The 13861-nt window shown below is 39.5% G+C and overlaps 1 protein-coding gene across 2 annotated transcripts in view; it reads left to right on the top strand.

Moving 5' to 3' along the window:
* PGM5 (phosphoglucomutase 5) overlaps positions 1–13861 on the top strand; it is a 183780-nt gene that overhangs the window by 36490 nt on the left and 133429 nt on the right. The gene's annotated exons all lie outside the window — the stretch shown is intronic.

A 13861-nucleotide genomic window follows, 5' to 3' on the forward strand; every position in this document is an offset into this window, starting at 1 on the left:
CATATATTATTATAGAAACAGTATATGCGCCTGGTGGAAAGTTAGAAAGCACAAATAAGAAAATGTAAACATCATACCCCTTCCTTGGGTTACCTATGTTAATAGAAAAATTTATATTACTTACTGTATCTCTTTCTATACATATACATTATACACATATTACTAAAATTCATAATATAATATACATTATATATGCATATGTAATTTATTTGCCTTTTATAATACTAAAGACATCAAAAGGTACATGGCTTGTCACCTGCTTTTTCTTTTCCATCAACAATCGCCAACTACCAATTAATAAATTTTGACCAGGTGTGGCGACTCACACCTATAATCCTAGAGCTTTGAGTGGCTGAGGTGGGAGGATCACTTGAGGCCAGGAATTCAAGACCAGCCTGGGCAACACAGCAAGACCCTGTCTCTACAAAAAAATTTTCTTTAATCAACCAGGTGTGGTGGCATATTCCTGTAGTCCCACACCAAATGTTGATGAGGATAGGAAGCAACCAGAACTCTCATACATTGCAAACAAAAGTGTAAAATGAAAGACAGTTTGGCAGTTTCTTGTAAAATGGAGCTTACATCTGACCAGCGTTCCATTCCTAAATATTTACCCAAAAATAATGAAGATATGTCCACAAAAAACCTGTATAATAAGATACATAGCTGCATGATTCATAATAGCTAATAACTGGAAACAACACAAATGTCCATCAACAGGAAATTGCAAAAATAAATGGTGATATATGTACACATTTATATACTACACAATAACAAGAAGGAATGAAATACTGACACATGCTGTGGGTGTGGATGAATAAAAATATATAAAATGATAAAAAGCCAGTAACAAACAAGTACATAATATATAATTCCATTTCTGTGAAGTTTCAGAACAGGTAAACATATATATGGCAATAGAAATTATGACAATCTTACCCTATGAGGGATAGGAAGAAGGCACAGGGAAACATTCTGAGGTGATGGGAATGTTCTGTCTTAATCTGGGTGGTGGTTACATGGATGTATGCATTTTTCAAAACTCATTGAATTGTACCTGTAAGATGCTGCATTTCACTGTATATAAATCTTACCTTATAAATAAATCAACACCATGAGAAAATAACCACAAAATCCAGAAAATGAGATTCTGTGGGACAAATTAGCCAGGCATGATGTCACATGCCTGTAATCCCAGTTACTTGGGAGGCTGAGGCGGGAGAATCACTTGAACCTTGGAGGAGGCGGTTGCAGTGAGCCGAGACCATGGCATTGCATGCCAACCTGGGCAACAAGAGAACACTGAGGGAAAATTTGAGTATGATCTTGGTTTCAGATGACATAAAAATTATTTATTTATTTTAGAGAAAGGGTCTCACTCTGTTGCCCAGTCTGGAGTGCAGTGGTATGATCATAGTTCACTGTAACCTTTGACTGCTGGACTCAAGCAATCCACCCACCTCAGCCTCCTGAGTAGCTAGGACTACACGTGTGCCATCATACCCAGTTAATTTTAAAAGCATTTTTTTGTAGAAACTAGATCTCGTTGCTACAAAAACGAGTTTGAGGCCTAGGCTGGTCTCAAACTCCTGGCCTCAAGTGGTCTCCTTCCTTCAGCCTCCCAAAGAGCTAGGATTATGGAAATGAGCCACTGAAACTGGCTACTTTTAATCTTCTTCTTAGTATCTTTTGATGAGCAGAAGTTTTAAATTTTGATGAAGTCCAGTTTATTTTTTCTTATTATTAATGGATTATATGGTTATTATATATGTCTTTTTCCACTACAAGAAATTTTTGCCTTCCCCAAGGTCTGAAAGATATTTTTCTCTATATTTTCTTCTAGAGTCATTGCAATTTTAACTTTTCTTATGTCTATGATGATTTTGATTTAATTTTTGAGCATAGTATAAGGTAGGGGTCAAGGTTCGCTTATTTCCCTTATCCAGTTGTTCCAATCCTATTTTTAAAAAAGAATTTTCTTTCCCCTGAATAGCCTTGGTACCATTATTAAAAATCTGTTGACCATATATATGTGGATCTATTTCAGGATTCTCTATTCTATACCACTATCTATTTGTTGATTTGTATGTAAATATTACACTGAAATCAGGCGAACTCTCCAACATGTTTTTCTTCTTTGTCAAATTAAAGGGAAATTATATGTTTTAGGTCCTCTGCATTTTATTTCATTTTAGAACCAACATCTCAGTTTCTATCACAGCCTACTGGGATTTTGATTGGGATTATGTTGAATCTATAGAGCCATTTGGGGAGAATAGTATTTTAATAATATTGAATCTTCCAATCCATGAATATGGTATATCTCTCTATTTAGGTTTTCTTTAATTTCTCTTACATGCATTTCATAATTTTTAACGTAGCGATCTTATACAATTTTTGTTAAATTTATTTCTGAGGATTTTCTTTATTTTGATGCTATTATAAATGTTTTATAAATTTAATTTTCCAGTTATTTGCTGCTAGTATTTTTTTGTAAATTGACCTTGTATTCTTCACTAGAGGGGAGAAGAATCAACTACCTTTTGGATGCCTCCCACTCTACTTGTCTCCCTGAGGTGATATGGACATTAAGTCCATGATGGTGAACTAAACTCACTTTAAAATTCTTGTCTAACAGTACCAAAGAGTGGCATGTGATTCCATGTTTTCTCCCATTTACCTTTGCCTACACCCTTCCTTAAAAAAAAAAAAAAAAAAAGACTCCATAGAATTGTAGGGAACAAAGCAAAAATGGGACCATTTCTAGAAATTGAGAACTCAGAGTAATGTAGGATCCTGAGTGCTATGTAGGGTATTTAGTAATATAGGAGTATATTTAACCCTTCCACTTAAACAGAATCTTACAATTTAGAAAGAATTTGTAACATATCGTCTCACTTGATCTTTGCAATAATTTTGTGAGGTAATTGAGATAGGCATTACTCTCCTCACATTAAAGATGTTAAACCAATGATCAGAGAGCTTAAGTGACTTGTACAAGGTCACACAGTGAATTAGAAATTGACTCAGGATTTGAAACTAGGTCTTCTGATAATAGGGTATGGCTGTATCTGCCCAGTAACTATAATTGGGTCAAAAGGGTCCCTGATAAACCAGTTGAGAATATTGTCCCCTGTGGGCTAGCAAATAACTTTCCAAACCATGGCTAGGGGAAGCTGGTTTCATTCTGACAACAAAAACCATTTGTCCTTGTTTCTTGTGGAAATTTCCCAGTAGTTCTTGATTTCACTTTATGTGCCCCCCTTCTCAATAAATATCTGTTTCAGTCAGAAACCAGAGGCCTTGCTTAGAAATTTCACAAAGGACCTGTTCTGACATGTAAGTGACCGTTTAAAAGGATTATTCATGCTTGCTGGTTGGGATTCAGAATTCTGTGGGGCTCTGACGTGGCGATTTGTTCTGGGTATTTGATCTGTTGTGTAGGTCCCAGGTGGATTCTCATGATGGACACTTTATAAGCTTCTTTCTTCCTAGGTAAAATCAATGCAGCGTCAAAATTTTGACCTTGACAATGGTTTCCCATATAGCTTATTTTTAAAAAATTAGTAAAATTATAGGAATGTGTCCATAAATGGCGGGCCCTGGAAGAATAACAACAGAGTACACAGTTGAAACCCATTAAATGACACATTTGCCTAAACTCCTGGGATTCCAGAATAAGGGGAGGCCTGTACCCTTGAGACTGATGAATTATTCAGACAAACTTTCATTGTTCACAGATAATTGTGGTTCCCCAAGGGAAGATTTTCAGTGTCTTTAATTTCTACTCTTACAGTGTCATTGAAACAAGGATTCCATTTAGCCCAGAATAATACAGTTTCAGTCTTGAAAATGGCATTCTTTTGGGGCTTTGTCATTCTGAATGTGTCTGATTTGTGGTTGCAGATGAATCTGTGTTGCTGAAACATTTTGGTTCAAATGATTTCAGAAGTAAAACACATTGAAAGTATGTTTGCGGCCTGAGGTCCATCTCCACCCCATGTGGAGGTATTAAATAATCCTTTGTGTCATCATCCTTCAATAATATTTATGAAGCACCCATCTGTGCTTGGGGCTGTGCCGAATTCTGTGCAAAACAAGGCAAATGCACACAGATTCAAGCCCTACTCACTAGACATATTTACAGTCTCAAACAAGGGTAGCATCCTTGAATACATCCCAAGAAGCCAGATCTAAAAAGTATGTTTTGACTATGAAAAAGGCCATCCAAGGTCCACCACCCACAAACATGGTGGTGAATGGATTAGAGCTCATCTACCCTCTATTTGCTCTTATGCCACCCCTATGGTTCATGATTTATCCACTCAAGAAATGTTTATTAAGGATCTCCTGTGTCCTAGACATGGTCCCCATGGTGGTGCTTCCAGTCTAATGCGGAAGACAAAGAATAATACGTGAGGAAAACATACAGAAACACAAATCGTAACGCAGGCTAGTGGAAATGAACTTGGTGCAGTACTCATTGGTGGGTATGGAGCATCTTGCTTAGATGGGAGACCCAGGGAGAGGACTCTTGGAGGAGATTAGGTGTAGGACCAAAGATCAGAAACAGGCATCTGGACCTGACTGTGATGCTGGGATTAGAAATGACACCCACACATGTGAAAACACTTATTCCTCAGAATATAGTCTACAGCTATTTGTTGCCAATCCCCAATCTAAAATATGTGCTATAGCTTTATCTTGAACATACTCAGCTGATCGCTGGAATCCAGACAGTGTTAATCCTGCAAGTATGCAAGTATCTACTGATCTCTGGTGACCTCGATTCTTACCGTGTCCTTTAGATCTGTGCTGTTTCATCTCCCAGAACAGTCATGATGGATGACAGTGGTGGAAGAGATAGTGATGTGAACTAATATCTAATTACTCAGTCTCCCGTACATTGCTTCTGCTACAGAATGATGGGAATTATTTTGCTTTAGCAGATAAGTATGTTCAAATGTAACCTATATTAAAATAAAAGAAAAAAAAAAGAAAGCCCTTTATCATGTAAGTTATTGCCCTGAAACTGTATAGCTGATTCAGTTAGGATCAAGGCAGGAAAGAGGTGGCACTCTCAAAAAGGGCTTACTAAAGAGGATTTAGTAATTGTAACTTAATAAGCTGGTCTAAGATATGGGTAAGGTTAAGGAAACCAAAAAAAAAAACAAAAAGGAATGGGGAGGCACCTTAGCATCAGCAATAGCAGGAAGCTGTTAACACCCCTAGGACTAAGAAGGGTCCAGGGGAGAAGTCAGGGTGACCATAGCCTAGTGAGGTCTGGAGTTGTGAAAAGTGGGCTATCAGACAAGAGCTGAACTTGGCAGTGGGGAGAAATACCCCAACTTGTCTCTATTCTCACCCTCCAACCTCCTGCTGGTGCCTCCTAAAACCAAACCGCACTGGAAGCCAGAGGGCAGCATATGGAGTTCTGCCTCCTGGGGAAGAGAACAGGGCATTTGATGAAGTGGGGACTTTGAGGTAGAAGGGGACAAAGAGTCACCAGCATAACCAGCACAATGGTCCATCTTTTTGCTAATTTCTATTTGCTTATCTCCTAGTCTCATCCTCTTTCCTCTTTTTTGGACCTCAGGCATAGAGAAGTCGAGTTAATCATACTCACCATTGAACAATCCTTTAATAATTGGTCTGATGGAAGTCTCATTTCTTATTACTTCAAAAAGATAATGCATTTCTTTTTTAAAATCTCCATTCTTTTTAAACTTTTATTTATTTTGTATTATTTTTATTTTTGTATTATACTTTCAGTTCTAGGGTACATGTGCACAACATGCAGGTTTGTTACATATGTATATATGTGCCATGTTGGTGTGCTGGGCCCATTATCTCGTCATTTACATTAGGTATATCACCTAATGCTATCCTTCACCCCCGCCCCCACCCCACAACAGGCCCCAGTGTATGATGTTCCCCACCCTGTGTCCAAGTGTTCTCATCATTCAATTCCCACCTATGAGTGAGAAAATGCGGTGTTTGGTTTTCTGTACTTGCGATAGTTTGCTCAGAATGATGGTTTCCAGCTTCATCCATGTCCCTACAAAGGACGTGAATTCATCAAACAGAGAGCCAAATCATGAGTGAACTCCCATTCACAATTGCTTCAAAGAGAATAAAATACCTAGGAATGCAACTTACAAGGGATATGAAGGACCTCTTCAAGGAGAACTGCAAATAACTGCTCAACGAAGTAAAAGAGGACACAAACAAATGAAAGGACATTCCATGCTCATGGATAGGAAGAATCAATATCATGAAAATGGCCATCCTGCCCATGGTAATTTATAGATTCAATGCCATTCCCATCAAGCTACCAATGACTTTCTTCACAGAATTGGAAAAAACTAAAGTTCATATGGAACCAAAAAAGAGCCTGCATTGCCAAGACAATCCTAAGCCAAAAGAACAAAGCTGGAGGCATCACGCTACCTGACTTCAAGATAATGCATTTCTTTTCTCTCTGTTTGACTGCCCCACCATAGACAACCACAAAAAAATGTGTTTATTGGGTTTTGTTTATGTATATATTTTTTGCATATATTTTTACTTAATGTGACTAGTACTATAGAAGAGATTGTATTTGATTTCTTACCTTTTTTCCACAAAAGACCACATTTTAAGATCCTTTCAATGACTGTACATCCATCTAGGATGTTGCTTCTAACTGCTGCTTATTTGTCCGTGAGCACATCCATGATATTTTGACTCTTGATTCACTCAGCAATGAACACTCAGACTGCTTCTCACTTCCTGTTGTAGTGAATACTGCTGCACAGGCACCCTGTGGATATGTGTGAGAAGCTCTTTAACACATGTATTCAGAAGCAGAATTGTTAGGCCAGAGGGGTTGTCTATATTTAATTTAGTCAATTTTGACCAAATACTGTCAGATTGCACTCCAGAATGCCCATCTCTTGCCTGCTTCTCCAACCAGTCTCTAAGTTCCTACATCTTCAAATCCAGGCCAACACTTTATGTTGTCTAACTTTCTAATTTTTATCCAGTAGACTAGATAGAGAGTAACATATCATTGTAATTTTAATTTTTCATGTCTCACATTACTAATGAGCTTGAGCATCTCTTCCTATGCATGAGAAATTTGGGAATTCCATTTTCTATTAATTGCCTATTCCTGTCCTTTGACCTTTTTTTTTTTTTTTTTTTTTTTTTTTTTTCTATTTAGGGTTCTTCTTTTTAGTCTGATGAATTTGCAGAAGTTCCTTGGATGATCTAGATACTAGACCCATTGTCAGTTTTAGGCAATTCTAATTTTCATCTTTTATCTTTAGACAAAATTTTACCCTTGAGTTTGATAGTCAAATTGATATCAGTAGACAGATCGGTTATAGACAACTCAAATTTAACTTGTATAAATAGCAACTTTTCTAATTTTTCCTGAAAATTGTTTTTCCTGTGTTTAGTCTCTGGGTGAGTCACCTATTATCTATATAATAAACCTTGGAATAATCCCTCATTCCAGATGTACCACTAATCACTGGGTTTTGTTAGAGGGATCCCTTAAATATTTTTAAATCATTATTTCTTCTCCATTCCTACTTTTCCTTTTCTACTTTAGGTTCTCACGATCTTTTGTTTGGACTATTGTAATAGTCAATAAACTGTTCCCGCTTCCTCTAGACTTCCTCTTCTTCATTTCATCTTCTATACTGTCCCAAGGGCAGTTGTTCTAAAGCAGAAAGTTGCGCGTTTTCTTCCCTTGTTTAAAATGTGTTGGAGGGTTTTGAATGCCTGCAGGAGATTCCATCTTCTGGTTATACAACATGCATAATCTCCTGATTATAAACACTTCACTCCTGCAGACATTGTTATCCTGCACTCTAAACATGCCATGCTGCTTACAGTTCCTCAAATTCGATGCCCTCACATTTCTGTGCCTTTGTGTGCACTTCTGTCCCTGAAATGTATTCCCTTTGCCCCACTTCATCCCACTTTGTTGTTCTTTGTCTTTTATGGCTTGAGTCAAAGATCCCTTCTCAGTAAGTCCTTTGATACAATGTTCCCTCCACCCCAATAGATATTTGAAAAAGTTAGCTACTGTGAGCTATCAACATGCTTCTTTTGACTTTTGTACAAAGAGAAATTTGGTGATGCTATCTGTTGGTTGCAAAGAAAAATATACCCAAATAATAAGAAGAAAATGAATGATGTGTAACAACCCAATCTCCTTTGGGTATAATAAAACTATGCCGATTTATGGTTTTCATTTACATTTAGGTGAGTTTGTAATTAGTTGAATTTTTAGTAATGATATGTGGGTACTGACTCTCTTAGCAAATACAGCTTAATCAATGTGAGATGAAAGGAAGCAACTGAGTTGTAGTTATTTCCTAGTCGATAATGAAAAACCCCCTCAGCCTGAACTTCAGCTCAAGGTTGTTTATCCCTTGCCCTGGCAAATCGAATGAGGACTGGATTCATTACCAAGACATTTACAAGATGCATAACGTGGCCTTCCTTTGTGGTTTGTGTGTTGACCTACTAGAAAGGATGCTAAAACTGGTTCAAGTCTGTTGTGTGTTTCTAAGAGTTGGTATCTAATGGGAACCACATGCCTGTAGTTAGTAAAGAGCATTTATATGTTAACCTGGCTAGAGTGAGAGGAATAAATTGTTAACACTTAAAACTATAAACTGTAGGAGATTTGGAAATGCTGGATACATTATCTTTTGTTCAATTTTTCTGAGCCATCTTGGGTTTCTGCTATCTGAGTTGGTCAGAAAAACACTTAGATGAGTGTTAAGTAACCCAAGTGCTGAAGTATATAGTCATCATCACCTTCCCATGAGAACTGAAAGATGAGCCTTTTTTGGAAGTCAGCTCTCTTGTATCTGCTGTATTTGTGAGGACTCTTTGACACTCATATTCTGTCTTGGGAAGGGCATTGTCATTGTTTAGGGTGTCCAGCAGCCTATTTTTAGCCCTCCCACTGATCTAAACAAGTCACTTTGACCAGAGGAGATGGACCAATACTGAAAGAAGCTCCTTAATATCACCCTGTCTGATTAGGGATTCAAGGCTACTTAAACTGGGGTTTCAATGCCATCCAGTGTCAGTGCCATCCAGTCTCGAACATGTGGCATGCTGTTGTTCTCCAATGGGAACATTAACTTCATGGCCTGCCTTTCTAATCTCAATTTTGGTCTTCGGAGGCTCCATTTGGTTAAATAACCTCTCTTTTATTCCTTGTGACTTAAAATATTTATTCAACTTAAAAATCAATCCCATTGGTTACTGCAAAGAGGCATGAGGTATGTTTTGAGCTGATAAAAGTGTTCCATATCTTGATTACGATGGTAGTTACACAGCCATATATATATATATACACACACATACATATATATATACACGTATATATATTTGTCAAGGCTTATGAAACTGTACACTTAGAAGTGATTAATTTTGGCTGGGTGGGGTGGCTCACACCTGTAATCCCAGCACTTTGGGAGGCTGAGGTGGGTGGATCACTTGAGGTCAGAAGTTCAAGACCAGCCTGGCTAACATGGTGAAACCCTGTCTCTACTAAAAATGTAAAAATTAGCTGGGCGTGGTGGTTCAGGCTTGTAATCCCAGCTAAATTAGCTGGGTGGGGTGGCTCACACCTGTAATCCCAGCACTTTGGGAGGCTGAGGCAGGAGAATCGCTTAAACCTGAGAGGTAGAGCTTGCAGTGAGCCGAGATCCTGCCACTGCACTCCAGCCTGGGCACCATAATGAGACTCCTCAAAAAAAAAAAAAAAAAAGGAGTGATGAATTTTATTTTATATAAACTACACCTTGATAAAGGTGATAAAAATAATCAAACTCTATTTATTTAAAAATAAAGCATCTCTTTTGGAACTTCTTTTCTGACTAGGGGAAAGAATCATTGCTCTCTTTGAATGACTCTAGTTCCCAGCATAGAGGTTTGTATTTACTAGACCACCAATAAACCTTGGTTAGGTTCAGGTGAGTTGAATTGTCTCCTGTATTACTGTCTACTGCTTTCCTTTTTGTTTGAACCAGGACATAAATATATGGCCTGCAATCTTGTCTTTGGAAAAGACATAACTTACAGAGTTGGAGGTTCTCAGATATCAGAGTCATTAGTCAAATTTACTGGTGATATAAAAGATATAAGGAAGGTAGTTTAGCCCAGCCTAACTCTGAAGCATATGCTTTGTCAAGCCACCAGAAAATGTTGGTGCTTGACAACGTTTTAAAATGAAGGAGGATAATGGTAAGTCATCTTAGGCCTGAAGGTACTTCTGGAGTGAAAGAGTATTGCAGTTCTTGTGTGTGCTTTATATTTCAAAATGTATTTTGTAGCTCTCCCCACCAAAAAAGTTTTAGAATGGATTTTAGCTTCAACTTTCTAGGGCAGTGTTGAGCTGGGTCTGTTGAAACACTGCTTAAATGCTTGCTAAATATCACTGATTTCACTTTACTGGTCATGCTGAGGGAAAGATAGTATCTAAGATAGATGTACAGGGTGAATCAAGATGCTGCCGGAAAGTTTTGTGTGCTCGGGTGGGCGTTTTTATTTACAAGTGAACTCTATTACAGCAGAGGTCCCCAAGCCCGGGCCACATAGCAGGAGGTGAGTGAGCATTACCGTGTGAGCACCACCTCCTGTCAGATCGGTGGCAGCATTAGATTCTCATAGGAGAGCAAATCCTACTGTGAACTGTGCATGTGAGGAGTCTAGGTTGTGTGCTCCTTATGAGAATCTAACACCTGATGATCTGTCACTGTCTCCCATCATCTCCAGATGGGGACCATCTAGTTTCAGGAAAACCAGCTCAGGGCTCCCACTGATTCTACATTATGGTGAGTTATATAATTATTTCATTATATATTACAATGTAATAATAGAAATAAAGTGCACAATAAATGGAATGCTCTTGAATCATCCCCAAATCATCCCCCTCCCCAAGTCTGTGGAAAAATTGTCTTCCACAAACCCGGTCCCTGGTGCCAAAAAGGTTGGGGACCGCTGTGTTATATAGTATGTTGTTTGACTGTCATACAAACCTTCAGAAGTATTTGAGGCAGGCACTATTATTGACATTGTATTTACAGAAAAATATGATGATGAGAAGTAATTGCCCAAGGTCACACAGAATAAGTTAGTCAATATTGGTACCAGATTATCAGGCTGAAGCCTCGTAATCTCTTCACTATTCCTTATTTAGGGGGGCAGGAAAAGTTCTGATTATACTCCGAGTGAAAGTCATTCGTGTGGGTTGGTATAGGGGTAGGGGTGGGAGTGGGGAGAGAGACCTATATTACCCCCAAGGTGGTAGATGACATCAGATAAGCAGAATTAATTTCAACCCAAGACGTCTATAATTTTGACGTTGAACATCAATACTGTTTAGTAAAACTCTGAAAGAAGCAATCCTGGCTTTAACTTAAGACTTGCAGGAAAATATTGACTGTAGTTCAAGGTAAGGTTGGAATTTTACTTCCTTGCCTCAGGATCTGCTTGAAGATCAGCAGCAGCAGCTGCACTAAAAAGTATTTATCAGGCTTCAGCAGCTTTTCTCCCTTATATTCTGGGTAAAGTGGGTTAAGCAGGTATGATTCCTTCTAGAGGTTGTTTTGTTTTGTTTTGTTTTTGAGATGAAGTCTTGCTCTGTTGCCCAGGCTGGAGTGCAGTGGCCAGATCTCAGCTCACTGCAAGCTCCACCCCCGAGTTCACGCCATTCTCCTGCCTCAGCCTCCTGAGTAGCTGGGACTACAGGCGCCCGGCACCTCGCCCGGCTAGTTTTTTGTATTTTTTAGTAGAGACGGGGTTTCGCCGTGTTAGCCAGGATGGTCTCGATCTCCTGACCTCGTGATCCGCCTGTCTCGGCCTCCCAAAGTGCTGGGATTACAGGCTTGAGCCACCGCGCCCAGCCGTTTTGTTTTGTTTTTGAGATGAAGTCTTGCTCTGTTGCCCAGACTGGAGTGCAGTGGTACAATCTCAGCTCACTGCAACCTCTGCCTCCTGTGTTCAAGCAATTGTCATGCCTCAGCCTCCCGAGTAGCTGGGATTACAGGCATGTGACACAATGCCTGGCTATTTTTTTTTTTTTTTGTATTTTTACTAGATAGAGGGTTTTGCCACGTTGGCCAGGCTGATTTTGAACTCCTGGCCTCAAGTGATCCGCCTGCCTTGGCCTCCCAAAGTGCTGGGATTAGAGGTGTGAGCTACTGCACCCAGCCTAAGTTTTAAATCTGAAACAGACAACACCGATGACCAGAAACATAAAAGGTATCGATTAAGTACAATGAGATCCTCTAGTAAATAATGTGTTAGCAGTTGGATATGAGACGCCCGAGCCTAGGAAAAAATGAAAACAAATCTTGTCAGCCCTATCTATATGCCCTACACAGGTGAGGGTGGAATCCAGACCTGGGAATCCAGTCATCTCATCTCTGATCAGGTTTCTGCCTGAGGATTAAATTTGTCATTTGGAGTTCCAAGTTCTTTTAGAGTCCCTGATGGCATTGGTGGTTTATATTCTGGCACAAGGGACAACTCCTTGTGAGTTGATGCCTGTATTTAAGAATGCAAGATCCACTAGGACTCACAGATCATATCACTCGGGATCTTTGTGCAGCGAAAGAGAGAAAACTAGCTGAAATGGGGCTTAAACAGTAAAAGGAATGTGTTGGCCCACATAACTGAAGTAGATTGGCCTTAGGTGAACTGTGATCCAGCAGCTCACATGATACTAACATTTGACCTGCTATTTCCTCTTGTCTGCTCTGCCTTAGATGGTATCACTCTCATCCTTAGGCTCTGAGCCTCTGACTGCCTGGTCCAGGCAGCAAGTGTCTGTAGGATTTCTAGACCCCATGCTCTTACACCAGCTTGTCTATGAAGATGGAAGACAAAGCTTTTCTTTCCAAGAAGAAACTGAAAACATCACCTCAATCTTGACTTCAGTTGGGTTTTGTACTTTCTCTGATTCATTGATTCTTTGGGGCTATAGAGGATGGGATAGACTGACAGTCTTAAGCCTCCTTCCCCTCGTTAGGTAGAGCTAGAATGAGGGTCATTCCTTCCCAAACTAAATGACTGAGAATGGATGCATTTGTCCTCCAAAGCAAGAGCTTTGCTTTTTTTTCTTCCAGAAAGAGTAACTGCAGTATTTAGGACCCAATTGATGGCAAAGGGGTATGAGCTAGGTGAATCCATTGGGGTGTAGTTCTGGAGGGGGAATTCAGGACCTTCTTATCTCCTCCTACCCCTGCAAATCCTCTGAGGCTCACTAATAACTGACAGTGGTATCCAAATTGGAACAGTGGTTCTTGCCTCTTACCTTTGCATGTGCTCAAGTAGTCCTCTGTCCTTCTTTCTCATCCTCTCCTCTTTATTCCTTTCTTCCTTCTTCCCACTCTTTCCCTCCATCTCTGTTCCTCTCTCCCTCCCTCCCTCCCTCCATCTCTATTCCTCCCTCTGTCCCTCCTTCCCTTTCTTATATTCCCTTCCTTCTTTTCTTATCTTCCCTTCCTCCCCACCTTGCCTACCTGTCACATTTCCATTTTCCAAAAAACCTTTTTTAGCCCCTTTCGTGTGCCAAGCACACTGCGTGGTACTGGATATTCTCTTATGGAGCTCATCTTCCCTTCCACGTTCCCTTTTCCTTTAGCAAATTACACTGCCAACAAAATATGTTAATATTCTCTGCGTAAGGTGTTCTGCTAGATTCAGGGAGGTTCATGGCTTCAATATGAATCTCAAGGATAGAGCTGGGGAGTGCTTTTAAATCATGATGACATTGTTTATACAGATTGTCTCACACGGATTCTACTACCTATATTTTGGGTGGGAGGGAGAGAGAGGGAATGTA

Source organism: Macaca fascicularis, chromosome 15 (genome assembly GCF_037993035.2).
Source record: "Macaca fascicularis isolate 582-1 chromosome 15, T2T-MFA8v1.1".
Classification (NCBI taxonomy): domain Eukaryota; kingdom Metazoa; phylum Chordata; class Mammalia; order Primates; family Cercopithecidae; genus Macaca; species Macaca fascicularis.